General features: G+C 33.3%; 3 long non-coding RNA genes across 3 annotated transcripts; 1 reads left to right on the top strand and 2 right to left on the bottom strand.

Annotated features, from left to right (window-relative positions):
• Window positions 1-9,235: 9,235 nt before the first annotated feature.
• Window positions 9,236-11,357, bottom strand: LOC121774065. Its single transcript, XR_006044905.1, has 4 exons — window positions 11,213-11,357; window positions 11,071-11,133; window positions 9,966-10,028; window positions 9,236-9,509 (listed from the first exon to the last, which is right to left on the bottom strand). It is a non-coding gene; the product is annotated as an uncharacterized LOC121774065 (long non-coding RNA).
• Window positions 11,358-15,321: 3,964 nt separating this feature from the next.
• Window positions 15,322-17,012, bottom strand: LOC121774103. The gene is made up of 3 exons (XR_006044921.1): window positions 16,661-17,012; window positions 16,519-16,581; window positions 15,322-15,476 (listed from the first exon to the last, which is right to left on the bottom strand). It is a non-coding gene; the product is annotated as an uncharacterized LOC121774103 (long non-coding RNA).
• Window positions 15,468-17,030, top strand: LOC121774104. The gene is made up of 2 exons (XR_006044922.1): window positions 15,468-16,265; window positions 16,351-17,030. It is a non-coding gene; the product is annotated as an uncharacterized LOC121774104 (long non-coding RNA).
• Window positions 17,031-22,092: the final 5,062 nt, after the last annotated feature.

Consider the following 22,092-nt stretch of genomic DNA (forward strand, 5'->3'; position numbering starts at 1 on the left):
TTATCCGCTTAGATTATCATTATATAAGGTAAAAGTATCATTTTATTAAACAAAAATATCATTTTATACACCAAAAATACATATCATTCTATCGGTTGAAAGTATCATTCTACCCGGCAAAACTATCATTATATAGGCTGAAAGTATCATTCTATCGGGCAAAGGTATCATTTTGTCAGTTTTATGTCATTTTGTCACGTTAAAGTATCATTTTATCAGCTTATATGCAATTTATCCAGCTAAACTATCATTTTTATAAGTTAACTGTCATTTTATCCGCTTAGGTTATCATTTTATAAGGTAAAAGTATCATTTTATTAAACAAAAATGTCATTTTATACACCAAAAATACCTATCATTCTATCGGATGAAAGTATCACTCTATCGGCTGAAAGTATCATTCTATAGGCTGAAAGTATCATTCTATCGGGCAAAAGTATCATTCTATCAGTTTTATGTCATTTTGTCACGTTAAAGTATCATTTTATCAGCTTATATGCAATTTATCCAGCTAAACTATCATTTTTATAAGTTAACTGTCATTTTATCCGCATAGGTTATCATTTTATAAGGTAAAAGTATCATTTTATTAAACAAAAATGTCATTTTATTAAACAAAAATGTCATTTTATACACCAAAAATACCTATCATTCTATCGGCTGAAAGTATCACTCTATCGGCTGAAAGTATCATTCTATAGGCTGAAAGTAACATTCTATCGGGCAAAAGTAACATTCTATCAGTTTTATGTCATTTTGTCACGTTAAAGTATCATTTTATCAGCTTATATGCAATTTCTCCAGCTAAACTATCCATTTTATAAGCTAACTGTCATTTTATCCTCTTAGATAATCATTTTATAAGGTAAAAGTATCATTTTATTGAACAAAAATGTCATTTTATACACCAAAAATACCTATCATTCTACCCTGCAAAAGTATCATTCTATAGGTTGAAAGTATCATTCTATCGGGCAAAAGTATCATTTTATCAGTTTTATGTCATTTTGTCACGTTAAAGTATCATTTTATCAGCTTATATGCAATTTCTCCAGCTAAACTATCATTTTTTTAAGCTAAGTGTCATTTATCCGCTTATGTTATCATTTTATAAGGAAAAAGTATCATTTTATTAAACAAAAATGTCATTTTATACACCAAAAATACCTATCATTCTACCCGACAAAACTATCATTCTATCGGCTGAAAGTATCCTTTTATCGGGCAAAAGTATCATTTTATCAGTTTTATGTCATTTTGTCACGTTAAAGTATCATTTTATCAGCTTATATGCAATTTCTCCAGCTAAACTATTATTTTTTATAAGCTTACTGTCATTTTATCCGCTTAGATTATCATTATATAAGGTAAAAGTATCATTTTATTAAACAAAAATATCATTTTATACACCAAAAATATCTATAATTTTATCGGTTGAAAGTATCATTCTACCCGGCAAAACTATCATTATATAGGCTGAAAGTATCATTCTATCGGGCAAAGGTATCATTTTGTCAGTTTTATGTCATTTTGTCACGTTAAAGTATCATTTTATCAGCTTATATGCAATTTATCCAGCTAAACTATCATTTTTATAAGTTAACTGTCATTTTATCCGCTTAGGTTATCATTTTATAAGGTAAAAGTATCATTTTATTAAACAAAAATGTCATTTTATACACCAAAAATACCTATCATTCTATCGGCTGAAAGTATCATTTTATCAGTTTTATGTCATTTAGTCACGTTAAAGTATCATTTTATCAGCTTATATGCAATTTCTCCAGCTAAACTATCATTTTTATAAGCTAAATGTCATTTTATCCGCTTAGATTATCAGTTTATAAGGTAAAAGTATTATTTTATTAAACAAAAATGTCATTTTATACACCAAAAATACCTATCATTCTATCGGCTGAAAGTATCACTCCATCGGCTGAAAGTATCATTCTATAGGCTGAAAGTATTATTCTATCGGGCAAAAGTATCATTCTATCAGTTTTATGTCATTTTGTCACGTTAAATTATCATTTCATCAGCTTATATGCAATTTCTCCAGCTAAACTATCTTTTTTATAAGCTAACTGTCATTTTATCCGCTTAGATTATCATTTTATAAGGTAAAAGTATCATTTTATTGAACAAAAATGTCATTTTATACACCAAAAATACCTATCATTCTACCCTGCAAAAGTATCATTCTAAAGGTTGAAAGTATCATTCTATCAGGCAAAAGTATCATTTTATCAGTTTTATGTCATTTTGTCACGTTAAAGTATCAGTTTATCAGCTTATATGCAATTTCTCCAACTAAACTATCATTTTTATAAGCTAACTGTCATTTTAACCGCTTAGATTATCATTTTTTAAGGAAAAAATATCATTTTATTAAACAAAAATGCCATTTTATACACCAAAAATACCTATCATTCTATCGGCTGAAAGTAACATTCTATCGGCTGAAAGTATCATTCTATAGGCTGAAAGTATCATTCTATAGGCAAAAGTATCATTTTATCAGTTTTATGTCATTTTGTCACGTTAAAGTATCATTTTATCAGCTTATATGCAATTTCTCCAGCTAAACTATCATTTTTATAAGCAAACTGTCATTTTATCCGCTTAGATTATCATTTTATAAGGTAAAAGTATCATTTTATTAAACAAAAATGTCATTTTATACACCAAAAATACATATCATTCTACCCGACAAAACTATCATTCTATCGGCTGAAAGTATCCTTTTATCGGGCAAAAGTATCATATAGAATGATACTTTGAACAGTAACTCAATTTTAATGATACTTTTTCCTATAGAATGATACTTTGAACAGTAACTCAATTTTAATTATGATTATTCCGTTATCAGAGTTCATGATATTTGAATCATCAAACTTGTTGGTTAAAACCTTGTTGTTAGAACACTTATTGGCAAAAGTCGTGTTGTGTAATAACGTATTGGTTGAAACCTTATTGTTTGTGATTGAAATATTATGAACTTATTTGTTATATTCAAAAAACAAATGGAAAATATTTCAGGAAATAATTTGAGTAGATTAAAAGTAATCTATAAAGACAAATATTAAGAAAAGAGTTTAAAAACTCACTTTGGCTTAAAACTTGAAAGGTTCACAGAGGGAAGGAGGGAGAAGAGCAATGAGTCTGAGATCAGAACTCGGTGTGCTCAACTTCTTCGCAAACCTCTTATTTATAGCCAACATCCCTGGCTAAATAGGAGTACAGTATCTTACAAAAACGTAAGCAGTGACGAAATACACACTAATTTACATATTATTTTATCAAACTATTACAAAAGTACTACATCACTATTTACAAAAGTAGCCACTTTTGTTGACTTTTGAGAAGCTTTTGAAACAACTTTTGAAAGATAGCCGCAACTTTTGACATTTGAGGATTTGCTTTACCTTATGCTGCCATGATGAGGTGGAGCCTATTGATTTTGTTTTTGCATCTTTTGATATATTGGCAATGTCTCCATTCTTCATCATCGTAATAGTAGTCCATATGTCTACTTCTACGAAATCTGACTTCATACATTACTTGGAGACTTTCTTCTTCATCTCTGATAGCTTGTTCTAATCTTCTAATTTCATCACCAATGTGAAAGAACCAATAAGGAGGCATTCTGATACAATAAGAACAGAATTAGGCTGCAGTGATAATATTTATAATTTTGAGAGTTCTCTTCATTCTTTCAATTCTTTGTTTTTGACGCTCAAGGCTTTCAATAATCTCCCTAAGATATGGAAAATCCACTTTTCCTGGAGGGATATCAAGTGTTGTTTTTACATCTTCTAAAAGGGATTCAATCACCAAAATTCCAATTTTGATTTCTTGAATAAGATACTTTGAATAAGCTTCAACACCTTTTCTTCTAAATATTCCTGTCATTAGAAATCAAAGGGGGTCTTGACCCCCAATAGGGTCAGAGGAGACTGATTCTTCAGACTTGGATTTTGAGGAGACAGATTTTTGAGCCAAAAATTCAAAGAAATCTTTTTTGATATGTTCTGGAAGATTATCCATAAAACATTCGGGTTTTGATTCTGAGTTGCTGGATTTCTTGGATGTTTCAACTTTGTCCTTTTCTTTCTTTTCTTTTTGGTAAACCACCTTTTCACCAGTGGTAAAGAATTGTTTGACTGCAGGTTCAGCTCCGATATGGTTCTGGAATTTCGCCCACCATTTTACTTTGTATACTCTTGTCAAAGAGTAAGGAGTAGGATCCGGGAAAATTTTCTCAAAATTAAAATCCCATGCAAAGATCCAAGGGACTTTGAACTCAGCATGAAACATAATAAATTTTTGAAAACTTTTGAGGGTAGAGAATTCAGCAAAAGTATTGAAACCTTTTTGAACATCAGAAGGAAGGATTTGAATTGAAGAACCCATTTTTCTCCACCAGTCAGGGAACCAAATTGGAAATTGTTTTTCACAATTATGATGAAATGTTATGAACCAAGAATGATTGTAATATCTCAATAAGAAAGCTCTGAACCAAGCATTCTTATAGTCGATATAATTATACCCCTGAGCTGGGTGGTTAAGGATTTTGAATTCATTGAGTCCACCAAAAGTGGTTATAGTATGGACTCTTTTGATAATGCATTTTGAATATTCAATTTCTTTGGCTCTGTTGTAAATATGAGTTATTTCAACTGAATCAGAATCCACCAGAATAAACTCATAATACCTTTGGTCTCTTAAAAGATCATTAGATTGCCAAAGTTGGGAGGGATTTGAAAAACGGTTTTTTATAAAATCAATTTGAGATAGTCTGGCAGGATATTCATAGAAAGGGGTCATCCCACAATCTTCATGCCAATCTTTGGCCAAGTATTTATTTTCTTCAGGAGTGTTTGGAATTTGAATATTTGCAGGTCTTGGAATTTTTGAGGCAAGGACTGTATTATAAGGGATTTCTGGAATGTTTTGTAGTGGTGAAAATCTATTTGGAATGATTTGATTGGATTTTTGAGGAGTTTTTGGAGCCGAGGATGAAACCAAGGCTTTTGATGTTGGTTTTGAAGGAAAGACTTCATAATCTTTGACACTTTGTTTCCTGGGTGTTCTAGAGTCCATCACTGTGACCTTGTAAAAATTCTCTTGTTAGAAAATCTGGTAAAGAATTATTTTCTCCTTTTATGAATTCAATTTCAAAGTCGAAAACAGATAAAATAGCTTGCCATCTAGCAAATATTTGTTTTGACACAATATTTTGAACATCTTTTGTAAGAACTTCTTTTGCAGATTTACAATCAATTCTAAGTAAGAATTTTTTATTATAAAGATCATCTTGGAATTTTGAGATACACAAAACAATGGATAAAATTTCTTTTTTGATAACGGAATAATTTATTTGTGCATTATTCCAGATACCAGAATGATATCTTACTAACTGTTCTTTTGAATCAAGTTTTTGCTTTAATATTCCTCCATAGCCTATGTTTGAAGCATCAGTTTCAATAATCATAAAGGCTTCTGGATTAGGGATACCTAAGCAAGGTAGAGTTTTAACTTGTTGTTTTATGGTTTTAACAATATTAGTATGTTCTTCAGTCCAGTTAGAAGGGGTTTTCTTAAGTCTTTGATAAAGAATTTTACAAGTTTCTCTAAGATTAAGAAAGAAGTCAGAGATGTAATTTAAACATCCTAAAAATCTTTGTAATTGGTTTTTATCTTTAATTTCATCAGGGAATTTGTCCGTAAAAGATATTGACCTACTGATGGGTTTGAAGGTTCCTTTTTCAATTTCGTGCCCTAAAAATCTTATGCTGGTTTGGAAAAGTTTCATTTTTGGAGTAGAGATAACTAACCCATTTTTCTCGATGGTTTTTAGGAAGATCTCTAAATGTCTTATGTGTTGGTCAAGATCTTGAGAAAAAATCAAGACATCATCAATATAGACAATATTGAATTGACTATGAGGATTAAGAATGTCATTCATGATTTTTTGGAATTCTGAGGGTGCATTTTTTAATCCAAAGGGCATTACATTCCAATCATAATGTCCAAAAGGGATCGTAAAAGCTGTTTTATATCTATCTTTTTCAGCTATTTGAATTTGCCAGAATCCTGATTTAAGATCAAATTTGGAGAATATTTTGGCATTATAAAGTCTATTGATAAGGTCTCTCTTATTAGGAATTGGGTGCCTAATCCATTGTAACACCTTATTGAGAGGTTTATAATTAATGACTAACCTAGGAGTTCCTCTTTCTAATTCAGCTTGTTTCATAACATAAAAGGCTGAACAGCTCCAAGGAGAATTTGAAGGTCTTATAAGTTTTTTATCTAATAAGTCTTTAATTTCTTTTTTACAAACTTCTAATAGTTCGTGATTCATTTGAATAGGCCTTGATTTTGTAGGAATTTTTTCTTCACAAAAATCTTTTTCATATGGTAATTCAACTACATGATGCTTTCTTTCCCAAAATGCATTAGGAACATCATTACAGACTCTTTTAATAAAATTATTTTCTATTTCTTTGATTTTCGAGGCATACTTAGAAGTTTTAATTTGATCCTCAATCCTTTGAAAAGGTAATTCTTCTTTGAGAAATTTCATTTGTTTTTGTTTTTGAGTAATATTATTAATTTTTTTAAATATTGAATTCTTTTGGAGATTTAAAATTTCTTGTTTCTTAACAGGGGAAATGAATTTAAATTTTATTTCTCTTCCTTGGATATTGGTAGTAATACCATTATCACTAACGTTAAAAGGATAGATTTGGGTTAGGAAGGGTGTTCCTAAAATCATATTATAAGTGACATCTTCTGCAATGGTAAAGATATTTTTAAAACAATACCCATTATTACAAATATGAGCTTTGGATAGTTTGAATTTAATTCTCAAAGGTTTATTATTAGCTGTGTAAAGTTTCTCTTTAGTTTTATCACAATATTTAGTTGGGACGATTCCTTCTCTAATGATATTATGATCTGCTCCTGAATCAACAAGGGCCATAATACTGGTTTTGAAATTATTAACTACAAGGGTTATGTTGACATGCCATTTTTGATAATTTATTTCTTGGATAACTCTTATAGAATTATTCTCTGAATTATTATCAGGGTTTTCCCAATTACTGACATCTGTATTATTTTCAATGATGGATAACCTTGTTTCTAAATCGAAATCTTTTTCTTTTAATTCATAAAATTCCTTATTAATTTGTTTTTTAAGATTATTAATTTCTCTTTGAAGGTCTCTTGTTGTTATTTGCTTAGAAATACTTTGATAAGGATATTTATCCCATAATTTATTTAGGCTGAATTGTTCATTGATATTAATCTTTTTAGAAGTAGATGGTTCTTCCAAAATTAAGTCTTTTAATTTATTAAGATATTCATCTTTTAAATCATTGTCTGGGATTTGTTGAATGAGATAAAAAATAATCTCTTTCTTTTCTTTAGTAATGACATTGATGCAATTTTTACAAATATCTTTTCCATGATTAACACTAGTATGATAATCACTTTCTTCTGAAGTAGTTTGAATTTCTTCAATTTCATGTTCTGAATCGCTTTCTGTGTTAGAATAATTATCTTCTTCTCTTAAGAGATTATTGATTTGTTTACTTAAAAGCCTAATATTCTTTTTCTTCTTCTTCCAACATTGATCTTCGGTATGACCAGGTTTCTTACAGTACCAACATTTTATGTTGCTTTCATTTTTATCTTGAGTTGGTTTAAATTTTCTTTTGGGTTTTGTTCTTCTAAAATTATTTCTGTAAGGTTTGTAATTTTCAGATTTTTGTGGAAATTTTTTAAATTTTTTAGCTTTTCTTTTAATCTTAGAGGAAGGGGCTTCAATTTTCCCTATTCCAAACATTTCACAAAAACATCCTAATTCATTCTTTGCCTTTTGTTTATCTTTTCTGTATTTATTTTGTATTTTAATTTCCATACAGAGGGCTAATCCTTCTTTTTTGATAAAAGCAAATAATTGGCCAAAAGTTATTTTATCAAAGGGAATATCTTCAGAATCTATGTCATCTTTAATTTTTTGAATTATTCTTTCACCAAAGAGTTTGGGTAATCCTGCAATAAACCTTTCTTTCCAAAAGGCTTGATTACAGTCATTTCTTTTGAGAACTTGTGTTATGAAAACATCCTTATACCAACGGTAATCAGACAATGACGGACATCTAAGATTGGTTAACACAATAGAGGAACTGTTGTATTCTTCTCTTGGGTTTCCTATGAAATACATCGAAATGGTTACAACAAGAAAGTCACAAGCATCACTTGCTTCTTTAATCTCTCCTTCTGGTTCTTCAATATTAACCTTATGATTTAAAATTTCTTCTTTACTTTCAAGGCTTAAAGCATTATCCCACCAGTTTTTTAATTGGCCTGTAAAACCATTAACTATGAGGACACATGCTTCTTTTTCAGAAACTCCATTACATCTATAAGCAATTTTTGCCATTCCCATTTCTTGTAAAGTATTAATGATTTCATATTCGGATTTTCCATCTATATTCCATTCTGTAATAGAATTTCCATCATAACTAGACTTATGAAATTGACCTCTTTCTTCATAAAGCATATCAGCCGGAGAAGGTCTATTATAGTAATTTTTGTTATTATTAAATTTATTTCCTTTAAAAATTTTATTTATCCTAAAAGGAGTGTCGTCATTTTCTTTAAAGGCTTCTTCAAATTTTTCAACATAATTATCATCTTGGTCAGAGGAAGAATAACTTGACTGATCAGTATTTGACTCATAATTTTCTCTGATGACATTAGTATTTGAAGTGCTTGGCTCACCAAGTTTTTCAGTAATTCTTTTAAGAAGATTTTCTGTTTTAGAATTAAGAGAAATGTTTTTATTTTTAAAATATCATTACTTTGGAAATAAGGTCTAGACTTGTCATTCAGTATACTTTGTTTAGTAGATGGAGTATTATTAGTAGATAAAGTGTCAAGTTGATTTGCAATAGTATTAAGAATTTGATTTGAATAGTTATTTTGTTGAATGACTCTTTGTAAATCCTTTTCATCAGTTTCTTTTGTTTGTTTAAAAGGATCAGCAATAATTTCTCCTTTATAAGTTTGAATTTTTAAAGATTTTAGAGGAGGGTGTACTGCAGAAATAGCAGTGTTATTTGTCACGCCCGCATTTTCTAAGGATAGAAAGCACGGTTGACCGTGACTAGGGGAGGATTAAAGAAGCGGGGAAGAAAAGGGAAAAACATACACATTTGACCAAAAATTTAATAACTGAATTAACTTTGAAAACGTCATAATATTATCCTAACAATAATACCAACTCTAAGTAAATAAAGAATAGAAAATAAACAATTTTCAAACGAGTTAGACTCTCCACGAATAAACAATTCTAAAGAAAAGGACTCTTAGCGGAAGCGTTCAAGACATGGAAAATGCCGAGTATGAAGACACGACAAAACCAACAATTATTAACCATGACAAAACAATCCATGGACTCTGCTCAACATCCTCCACGCCCATCGCCGCTCAATCTGCACATTAAGAAAAATAATATGCAGGGCTGAGTACTTGATGCACTCAGTGGACACATGCCAAAACATAGTTTGTCAAGCCATAATCAAGTGACCTTGGGGGTTTTAATTAAAAGAACCCAAGTACACAAAAATATATTTCACAAGTTCGGTTGGCCAACCATTTTCCATCCACATTCACCATCACCATATCTGAACATACATAACAAGGAACGTGGCCACGAACCAAGTCACTAGACCGGCCAACTCCAAAGAGATAGCACACGATCTACGGGGTGTACACTAGTCCGAGCAGGGTTTGCGGCCCTACTGGGACCCGAATTCGATTTAACATACATGGCATAGCCACTTCAGATAGGTTCATTCAAATACAAAACATGGCAAGACAAACACTTTCCACCTCCTTTCACATAAAAAGTATTTAGGACATAGTCCTTATTAAAAAAGAAAGCCCACCTCAAAAGCTTAACTCCTCAACACTTTCTTGTTCCAAACCGCAACAACGTGCACAAGCTCACCCTTTCCGAAAACATGATATGCAAAAATCAGACTTTGCAAAATAAACAAATTTAACAATGCATGCATCCTAAGTGTGTGCTCTATTTATCCCTTTCTCTTTTCTTAGCAAAACCTCATATGTAAACTTGTTCCAACGTCACTCGAAAGTTAAGAATTTAAGAAATATACTCCCAATCACCTCCGTGTACATACCCCTTTCGCAACACACGTATTCGGTATACATTTAATATCAATTTCCTACTTCGGAACTATTATACACTAAAACTAATTGACCCCATAAAATAATATAATTAATAGTACTCAAACCATTAAAGTTTAAAGAAAAAAAAAGAAGGTCAGTAGCATCATATACTCCCTACCCAAACTAATTCATTTTTCTCTATTAAATCCCACTAGTCCAAATACAAGAGTGGCCCACCAACAATTAAAAAAAAAACAAGTAATTAAAAGTATACTCCTTATCATTCCACGTATACACTTAATCTTCTATCACATCACATGTATACACACACATTATTATATTTCTAAATCAATCCATAAATTTTGATTATCCAACTTATTTGGTCAAGAAGAATAAGAATCTATTAACTTTAATATACTCCCTGCGTAACCCGTTACAGAAAACAAAAAGAAAAGAAAAGGGTGTAACTTAATTTACTGCCAACCAACTCTCTTCTATCTCAAATTCCTCTCTGTTCTTCCTCCCCCTCTCTCTCTACTGCCATTCTTCCACAGTTCACCAAAACATCAAGCTCATTGTCAAAATTACTTCACAGAAGCACCAATTTCGTACCTCTCTCTCTCCCTCTTTCCCCAAATTTTAAACCTTTTATTTCAATTTTTCTAACATGTTCGATTCAAAAATTTTGGGCAGACAAGGGAATTTTAAGAATAGATTGAAGGGGAAAGTAAGAGGACAATTTTCACAGGTACTAAAGATTGAGACTTTATCAAGAAGAATCATTCCACTGTTTCAAAAATTCTATCTGGTGGACTACCGTGAGTGTATGGAACTATAATATGGAATTAAAAAAAGGGATACCTTTGGGAAGAAGAAAGTTTGCACCACAGAAGGTAATCACAGCTCTCCAGTTTCTCCTTTACACTGTGGTGTTTGATATTTTTGGTTATGGACTCAACAAGTATTAGAGATTTTCATATTCAATGGAAGGAGAAGAAATTACCTTCACGGAAGAGGAGAAAACTGCAGTAGGTTTTTTTCTCACAGATTTTACTTGGATGTGGAAGACGTGAATGTGGGATATTAAACTGATGGATATTGATTTATTTGGTTGTTGGAGAGATTTTAGGAGTGGATGTTTTGGAGGAGAAAAGAAAACGTGTGGAAAGGGTTTAGGAGAAGGGATTTATGTGGGCTTCAGGAATTAAATAGGAATTAGGAATAAATGAGTATATTAAAAGTAGCCCAATTGAATAAGGATAAATGAGCTAAAAAGAATGGACAAAAGTGATAGGCCCAAAAATCTATAATTTTAGTACATTGATTAAATTGTGGTGTTTTATTATTTTAGTACTTTGGTGTTATTCCAAGTACATTGTAAACGAACGCCCAAAATTTTCCCATCGACGACTCTCACGTCAATCTCGTCGACAACTTACAACACACAAATAATCAACCATAATTCAAGCATTCACAACCAAACGAAACAACACGGTATTTTATTCAAGGTCTATCACTCGCTCGTTCTTAAAACAAAACCTTAACTTAAAAGGATAGAAAAAAAAACGGGTATTACAATCTACCCATCTTCACAAAAATTTCGTCCCGAAATTTGCTTAGATCATTCAAACAATTCTGGGTACTTCTTCCTCATCTTGTCTTCCAATTCCCACGTAGCTTCCTCAATGCCATGATTTCTCCACCGAACCTTCACCGAAGCAATAGACTTATTTCTCAACTCTTGCACCTTCCGATCCAGAATGGCTTCGGGCTTTTCTTCGTAACTCAAATTCGGATTCAAAATCATCATCTCCTCTTGATGAATTATGTGGTTAGGGTCGAACACATACTTTCTCAGTTGTGACACATGGAAAACGTTGTGTACTCTCCCAAAGCTTGGTGGTAGCGCCAATCTATACGCTACGGTACCCACTCTGTCAAGAATCTCATAAGGTCCAATAAATCGTGGTCTTAACTTGCCTTTCACACCGAACCGAGTTATTCCTTTTGACGGGGCTACCTTTAGAAAAACTTTATCTCCTGCCTCAAATTGGAGATCGGTTCTTCGAACATCAGCATATGATTTCTGTCGATCCTGAGCTTCCTTGATCCTCTCACGAATTTGTCGAACAATCGCAATCATTTCTTCCACCGAGTCCGGTCCAAGAACTCTTATCTCACCCACTTCATCCCAGTAAAGTGGTGATCTACACTTCTTCCCATACAATGCCTCATACGGGGCCATGTTAATAGTCGCCTGATAACTATTGTTGTAAGCGAACTCTATTAGTGGCAACGCTTCCTCCCAACCTACTCCTCGATCTAGCACTACGGCTCTCAACATATCCTCCAAAGTCTGTATCGTCCTCTCTGATTGCCCATCAGTCTGCGGGTGGAATGCAGTGCTAAAATTCAACTTAGTGCCTAACTCTCGTTGTAGGCTCATCCAAAATCTAGAGGTAAACTTCGCATCACGATCACATGTAATAGTCACTGGTACTCCATGCAAGCGTATGATCTCTTTCACATACATCTTAGACAACTTATTGGCTCCATATGTATCACGAATCGGTACAAAGTGAGCAGATTTTGTGAGACGATCAATAATCATCCAAATAACAGTGTTTCCTCGTTGGGATCTCGGTAATCCTGTCACAAAGTCCATTGCGATGTGCTCCCACTTCCACTCCGGTATCTCAAGTGGTTGTAGTCTCCCATAAGGTCGTTGATGTAGAGCTTTCACTTGCTGACATGCTAGACACCTCTCAACAAATGCCGCTACATGTTTTTTCATGCCATTCCACCAAAACTGTCTCTTCATATCTCGATACATTTTGGTACTCCCCGGGTGCGCAGTATACGGTGTTTCGTGTGCTTCCCTCATGATTTCATTCCTAAGCCCTTCATCTCTAGGCACGCACAACCTGCCCTTAAATGTGAGGGCACTATCCGCCTCCTCGTGAAAATATTCTTGCTCCCCTGTCCTCACTTCCGAACGGATTTTCTCAAGTAAAGTATCGCGTCTTTGAGCTTCCACGATTCTAGCCCTTAGGTCGGGTTCCATTACCAAGGTGGCGATCATTCCTTCCACTGTCTCGGGTGCTCTCACTACCTCCAATCGCATTTTACTGAACTCTCATATCAAGTTCTCTTCGTTCGTGAGAAAAGTGGCCAATTGAGGTTGAAACTTTCTACTTAGGGCATCGGCCACTACATTCGCCTTTCCTGGGTGATAGTTTATACTGCAATCATAATCCTTCACCAACTCAAGCCATCTACGCTGGCACATGTTCAAATCCTTTTGTTCAAAGAAGTACTTGAGGCTTTTATGGTCCGTATATATCTCACATCGAAATGTGGGGGTTTTTGCCTCAAAAAGGTATCAATGTATTGTTTGGGTTGAGGCGGGGGTGGTGGTGGTGGTGGAGGAGGCGGTGGTGGTGGTGGTGGTGGTGGCTCTCCCTCTACATTCTGAGGGTCCACAAGGTCCTCCTCTCCACGTCCACGCCTAGGTCTACGTCCACGTCTCGGTGGCATTCTGATTCAAAACGCATAGATTAATATGGTCGCTCCAATTATTTATCACTACATTATCGTATCAAGACTTCTCACGCAACCTTTCATATATAACGATTATAGAACACGTATAATAAAACAAGCTACGTATGCGCATGTAACACCAACTATCATCACTCAAACTTCCATTCACACCTTCCGAACGTTTATACTTATTATTTTTCTTTTATCCTTTTGATATTAGAGATTTACTGTGGTTCGCTGTTCCACGTTCATTTAATTTGCTCGGAGAAGCAATAATTGAGTTGCTACATACAATTAGAATCAATGATGTAAGGTCTAACGCTCATCCAAAACAGTCCGCAATCACACAAGGAATTCATAATATCATACTTCAATATCTACGAGTCATGACTCAAATTATCATGTAAAGGCCACATAATCGAGCATACACAAACAATTATCACCAGACGTCTCAACACATAGCAACATCATGTTCCTCAAAATCTCAATAAAAAAAAAAGACTAGCATGCTTCAACTTAAAGTTCAACTATTTCCAAAACAAAAATATTCTCAAGTTTCCACAACATAAAAATTTCCGCCAATCTAATTCCACCGTGCACAACTAATCATTTCCATTCCCAATATATTTACCTCAAAATCACTTACAAAAATTTTTGGTTACCTCTTTTTAGGTTGAGCGCGATGGTCGGATGTTGAGCCTTTACCACTTTTAAAATTCTTTTTTTAAAAAAAAAATTAATTTAATTATTTTGATCTAGGGATACTAATCTAGATCAAGAAGAAAAGAAGACTCTTAGGTCCAGAGCGGAAAGAAAGTCGCTCTGATACCACTCTGTCACGCCCGCATTTTCTAAGGATAGAAAGCACGGTTGACCGTGACTAGGGGAGGATTAAAGAAGCGGGGAAGAAAAGGGAAAAACATACACATTTGACCAAAAATTTAATAACTGAATTAACTTTGAAAACGTCATAATATTATCCTAACAATAATACCAACTCTAAGTAAATAAAGAATAGAAAATAAACAATTTTCAAACGAGTTAGACTCTCCACGAATAAACAATTCTAAAGAAAAGGACTCTTAGCGGAAGCGTTCAAGACATGGAAAATGCCGAGTATGAAGACACGACAAAACCAACAATTATTAACCATGACAAAACAATCCATGGACTCTGCTCAACATCCTCCACGCCCATCGCCGCTGAATCTGCACATTAAGAAAAATAATATGCAGGGCTGAGTACTTGATGCACTCAGTGGACACATGCCAAAACATAGTTTGTCAAGCCATAATCAAGTGACCTTGGGGGTTTTAATTAAAAGAACCCAAGTACACAAAAATATATTTCACAAGTTCGGTTGGCCAACCATTTTCCATCCACATTCACCATCACCATATCTGAACATACATAACAAGGAACGTGGCCACGAACCAAGTCACTAGACCGGCCAACTCCAAAGAGATAGCACACGATCTACGGGGTGTACACTAGTCCGAGCAGGGTTTGCGGCCCTACTGGGACCCGAATTCGATTTAACATACATGGCATAGCCACTTCAGATAGGTTCATTCAAATACAAAACATGGCAAGACAAACACTTTCCACCTCCTTTCACATAAAAAGTATTTAGGACATAGTCCTTATTAAAAAAGAAAGCCCACCTCAAAAGCTTAACTCCTCAACACTTTCTTGTTCCAAACCGCAACAACGTGCACAAGCTCACCCTTTCCGAAAACATGATATGCAAAAATCAGACTTTGCAAAATAAACAAATTTAACAATGCATGCATCCTAAGTGTGTGCTCTATTTATCCCTTTCTCTTTTCTTAGCAAAACCTCATATGTAAACTTGTTCCAACGTCACTCGAAAGTTAAGAATTTAAGAAATATACTCCCAATCACCTCCGTGTACATACCCCTTTCGCAACACACGTATTCGGTATACATTTAATATCAATTTCCTACTTCGGAACTATTATACACTAAAACTAATTGACCCCATAAAATAATATAATTAATAGTACTCAAACCATTAAAGTTTAAAGAAAAAAAAAGAAGGTCAGTAGCATCATATACTCCCTACCCAAACTAATTCATTTTTCTCTATTAAATCCCACTAGTCCAAATACAAGAGTGGCCCACCAACAATTAAAAAAAAAACAAGTAATTAAAAGTATACTCCTTATCATTCCACGTATACACTTAATCTTCTATCACATCACATGTATACACACACATTATTATATTTCTAAATCAATCCATAAATTTTGATTATCCAACTTATTTGGTCAAGAAGAATAAGAATCTATTAACTTTAATATACTCCCTGCGTAACCCGTTACAGAAAACAAAAAGAAAAGAAAAGGGTGTAACTTAATTTACTGCCAACCAACTCTCTTCTATCTCAAATTCCTCTCTGTTCTTCCTCCCCCTCTCTCTCTACTGCCATTCTTCCACAGTTCACCAAAACATCAAGCTCATTGTCAAAATTACTTCACAGAAGCACCAATTTCGTACCTCTCTCTCTCCCTCTTTCCCCAAATTTTAAACCTTTTATTTCAATTTTTCTAACATGTTCGATTCAAAAATTTTGGGCAGACAAGGGAATTTTAAGAATAGATTGAAGGGGAAAGTAAGAGGACAATTTTCACAGGTACTAAAGATTGAGACTTTATCAAGAAGAATCATTCCACTGTTTCAAAAATTCTATCTGGTGGACTACCGTGAGTGTATGGAACTATAATATGGAATTAAAAAAAGGGATACCTTTGGGAAGAAGAAAGTTTGCACCACAGAAGGTAATCACAGCTCTCCAGTTTCTCCTTTACACTGTGGTGTTTGATATTTTTGGTTATGGACTCAACAAGTATTAGAGATTTTCATATTCAATGGAAGGAGAAGAAATTACCTTCACGGAAGAGGAGAAAACTGCAGTAGGTTCTTTTAACCATTCATCTTTTATTTTATTTCTAATTTTTTCATCAATTTTATTAAACCATCTTTCTTTTTCTTTGTAAAAGGGAGAGCTTAATTCGTCATTTAAATATTCCATATCAGGTTCAAAATCTTTATTATAAGTTATGACCATAGTACTCCTAGTAGGGGAATAAGGATCTCCTATACTTTCTTCAGTAACAGAGTTTGATTGAGGTATAGGGGTTTTGAAAGTCCACTTTCTTTCTGAGGTACTTGGAATATCAGAACAGGAGGCTCTATTATTTTCATAGTTAAAACTTCTATTGTAACTAAAATTTGAGAAAGAATTTGTCTTGTCGAAATTCACTGTAACCGTGCCATCAGGTTCTTCAATAATTTGAGATGGTTCAGTTTTTCTAATATTTCGGGGAATTTGTGGTTCTTTTATGATGAACTGGTCAGGGATTGTAATCTGATCCCATTTGAGACGTTTAGGAGTATATGTTGTGGATTGTTCAGCATCCATTTGTAAGAGAATAGTTTCTCCTTTTGCAAAAGGATTTTTACTAAATTTAGGATTTAAGTTTGAAGACATAAGTCTAAGGTAAACCCTAAACATGATAGAAAAATTTTTACAATTATGAAATTCATCTCCTTGTATTTGAACATCAAGAACAAGGGATTCTAAAATCATTGGGTCTGTAAGATCAACAGAAAAGTTTGGAGAACTATTAAAATATATTGGCCCGTTACAAATATTAGTTTGGACCATTGCCAGAAGAGAAGTTTGATATTTTTTAAGTCTTTTATCCCTTAGGGCGAGATAAATAGGGGTGTCAACTCCTATATGAACTAAGGGTTTGACAGCAATTTGAGCAAGACCAAAATGGGCATATCTATGTCCTTGTTTTATATATTTTTTAATAGAGTCATAGTTAAGTAAAGGAAAACTTTCAGATTTATGAAGAATACTTCTAGTTTCTTCATGAGTTCTAACAGAAAAGGCAGTTCTGAAGTCAAACATACCTATATCATAGAAGTTTTCTACTTTCTCTTTCGGGATGGTCCAATTTGAATAGTCAATAGGTACATATATTTCATTACTAAAAACGATATCTTTATCACTTCTATTGTCGGAGCTGGATCTTAAAAGATTTCTAAACTTACTGGCCATAAACAGATTAGAGAGATAAGGATTAGATTTAGGGGTAGGTTTAGGAAAGAAACTGGTCGCAGGGGAACACTATGCGTGGAACACCTAATATGGCTTACCAACCGTCTTACAAGCTTGCCAAACCTGAATTCCAACGTTTCTTAGACTAAATTTTATCCTAAGATAACTCTTATCTTTTCCAATTTGATTATAACTGGTAAATTTATTAAACTCACTAACATCCATTACCGCCATCGAAATGGCTCTGATACCATTTTGTCCCAGGTTATTAAGATTATTAAGATTTTTAAGGTTTTTCGAATTATTAAGATTTTTTGTGAATAGTGAATAGTGAACAGTAACTTTGAACAGTAACTTTGAACAGTACTCAATTTTAATTATGATTATTCCGTTATCAGAGTTCATGATATTTGTATAAGTATGTATAAGGTGCGCGGTGTTAGTTATTTTTTGTATAGTGTGTAGTATTTTTATTTGTGTATAGTGTGTGTGTTTTGTTATTTATATTGGGTTTAATATTTGAAGTATGTGCCACGTGTGTATAAATTATGTATTTTATATGTATATTTTGTTAGGCTTAGTATATTGGAAAGCATGTTTCGAGCGAGTTCGCACGAATAGAATCTTGCTTGTGTACGGAAAAACTCTACTATCCACTTTTGAACTGATTCAGTATTATTCGAGCATTTCGCACGAATAGAATCAGTAAATTATTACATTGTGTTTGCTTGTGCGTTTATAAGATGTTTTATATACATTTAAATGCATAAGAAGTAAACAAAGCCTAAGTCTTTTGCTTAGTAGACTGGTTGTGGGCGTCGTCCACTTTAAGGTAACTACAGTTGGTTCTATGCAATGCTTTGCAAAAGAAAAAGAAGAATTTCACAACCTAGATAGGCTTTGGCTACCTATCGTGAAAGGTTGCAATGTCAGTCCGATTATTTCTAAGCCTTATTGAAATAAGATGACGTTGGTGTGGTGTAGCACTGCATGGATCTAACAGCAAGACGTGTCTTTATGCTATCTACTGAAAGACGAGGTCTTGATAAATATCTATTTCTTAATCAATGTACGTTAGCATTGAGCATACGATATTGAGTATGTACTACTTTGACTTACCAAAGGTGCGGGTTTTTTGTCACCCAACGAACCAGGTATATTGGGTAGTGGTGATCATTATCTAGCGGTGTTAGGATTGCTATTATGTTGAATCGTGCACGAGGTGAGTCTCGTTTGATAATGTCCTCAAGAGGATCTTGAACAGGGTTTTATTATTCGGAACTTGGCCAGTTAGAGTTTTATTGCTCTATGAATAATAAATAAGTGTTTCTTGCTAAGTCTACTCTTAGAATTAATAAAATGTTGATTAATTAAGTCCATAGCAGACTTTAATTAATTAATGGACATTTATATCTTAAGCGCGAGAAATAAATAATAAACATAATGGAAACCCGGAATACTTATAATTTCGAATTTGGATGGGGAGTTCTATATTACTTCTGTAGTGGCTGCTCGTAATATTCCAATATAAGCTTGTATTAAATTGTGGGTTCAATTTAATTAGTAAAAAGCTAATTGGAGGAGCCCATATCCAAAACCTTCCATAGATCCCTGACTGGGCCCAATATGAACTATTATAAATAGGAGAATAAAGGAGACAGAAGAAATACAATTTTTATTTGATGAAAATTTCGTCCCTCACATATACAGTGTAGGGGACGAAAATTTCTTAGCTCTCCTCCGTAAGTTTTTCAGCTGCTCCTCCATGAGAAAGTTCTGTCTTCTTTATTCGAGTCCTAGTGTTTCAATAAGATCAGCCCACCCTGATGTCGGAATACAGTTTGGGACACCAGTCAGAAGATCCGTGGTCTAGTATTGAAGATCATAGTGGAAAAGGCGCGAGCAATCGACGATTCTTTGGAGAATCAAATCGGTAAATTGGCTAACTCCGTAGCAAGCATGTTTTAGGGATTTTTTGTGCTAAAGCATGTTTGAAATTCAAGTTATGAGCATGATACATGTGATAATTACACGAATAGAATTTGTCTAAATAATCTGCAAAATAGATCCGTATATGTGATCCGTTAGAACGCATGCTTCTGCTACCAACCCCTTCATATTTGTTGTATAGTATATAAATAGTGTATTTTGTGTTAGTATATGTAGTGTGTGCAATGTAGGTAGGCATTTTGCAATACATGTTCTACGTTTTTTATTTATAGTGTGTTTAATATTTGTGGTATGTACCGCGTATGTATACTGAGTGTAGTGTGTATAGTGTGTATGGTGCACCATTGTGTATTGTGTACTTTGTGCGGGCAGTGCGTGTCTATACAATGTGCGTAAAGTGTGCTATTTTGAGCATGAAAGTGAAGAAGATAGTTAATAAAAGATTCTTAATATATTATGTCTTCATACATAATATTATTCTTCTCCCGAATGCTTCCGCAGAATGTTGTTTCTTTCGATTGCAAGTATTGTAGAGTTAATATTCATTTCGAGTTGTTGATTGTCGAAATGATACTCTGAGTGTATTGTGTACTTTGTTTATAGTGTGTTTAACATTTGTGGTATGTACCGCGTATGTATACTGAGTGTAGTGTGTATAGTGTGTGTGGTGCAGTGTGTGTATTGTGTACTTTGTGCGGGCATTGTGTGTATTCTTTCTATTGTGCGTAAAGTTTGTGTATTTTATTTATATTTTGTTTAATATTTGTAGATGTGCCACATATGTATAAATTGTGTATTTTATGAGTATATTTGTTGTATAGTATATAAATTGTGTATTTTGTGTTAGTATCCCTAGTGTTTTCAATGTAGGTATGTATGTTTGCAATACATGTGTTGTGTATTTTGTTTATAGTGTGTTTAACATTTGTGGTATGTACCGCGTATGTATACTGAATGTAGTGTGTATAGTGTGTGTGGTGCAGTGTGTGTATTGTGTACTTTGTGCGGGCATTGTGTGTATTCTTTCTATATAATGTGCGTAAAGTTTGTTATTTTTGTGTAGCGTCTTCACTATGTGTATAGTGTATTCTATTTATATTGTGTTTGTGTATTTTGTTTATAGCATATCTAATGTTTGTATTATGTTTTGCATGTGTATATATACCGAGTGTAGGGTTTTTATATTGTTTGTATTTTCTATATCTATCTCGTGTACAATGTGTAGTGTTTGTTTAATATATATATGTGTAAAGTGTGTGTATATGTGTGGTGTATATACCTTGTGTGCAATGTGTAGTGTGAGCTATGATGTATATGATGTATAAGGTGTGCGGTGTTAGTTATTTTTTGTATAGTGTTTAGTATGTTTATTTGTGTATAGTGTGTGTGTGTTTGTTATTTATATTGGGTTTAATATTCGATGTATGTGCCACGTGTGTATAAATTGTGTATTTTATACGTATATTTGTTGTATAGTATATAAATAGTGTATGTATACTGAGCGTAGTGTGTATAATGTGTGTGTTGCACCACTGTGTATTGTGTACTTTGTGCAGGCAATGCGTGTCTATACAATGTGCGTAAAGTGTGCTATTTTGAGCATGAAAGTGAAGAAGATAGTTAATAAAAGACTCCGAATATATTATGTCCTCATACATAATATTATTCTTCTCTCGAATGCTTCCGCTGAATGTTGTTTCTTTCGATTTCAAGTATTGTAGAGTTAATATTCATTTTGAGTTGTTGATTGTCGAAATGATACTCTGAGTGTATTGTGTACTTCGTGCGGGCAGTGTGTGTATTGTGTCTATACAATTTGCGTAAAGTGTGTTATTTTGAGCATGAAAGTGAAGAAGATAGTAAATAAAAGATTCTGAATATATTATGTCTTCATACATAATATTTTTCTTCTCTCGAATGCTTCCGCTGATTGTTGTTTCTTTCGATTTCAAGTATTGTTGAGATAATATTCATTTTGAGTTGTTGATTGTCGAAATGATACGCTGAGGGTATTGTGCACATTGTGCGGGCAGTGTGTGTATTGTGTATATAAAGTGTGTTATTTTTTGTGTAGCGTCTTTAGTATGAGTATTTTGTGTATAATGTGTGTAGTATGTGCAATCCATTTAGTGTTTATGTATTTTATTTAAATCGTTTTGTGTATTTTATTTATATTGTGTTTAATATTTGTAGATGTGCCACATATGTATAAATTGTGTATTTTATGAGTATATTTGTTGTATAGTATATAAATTGTGTATTTTGTGTTAATATCTCAAGTGTGTTCAATGTAGGTATGT

Source organism: Salvia splendens, chromosome 17, assembly GCF_004379255.2.
Source record: "Salvia splendens isolate huo1 chromosome 17, SspV2, whole genome shotgun sequence".
In the NCBI taxonomy this organism is placed as follows: Eukaryota; Viridiplantae; Streptophyta; class Magnoliopsida; order Lamiales; family Lamiaceae; genus Salvia; species Salvia splendens.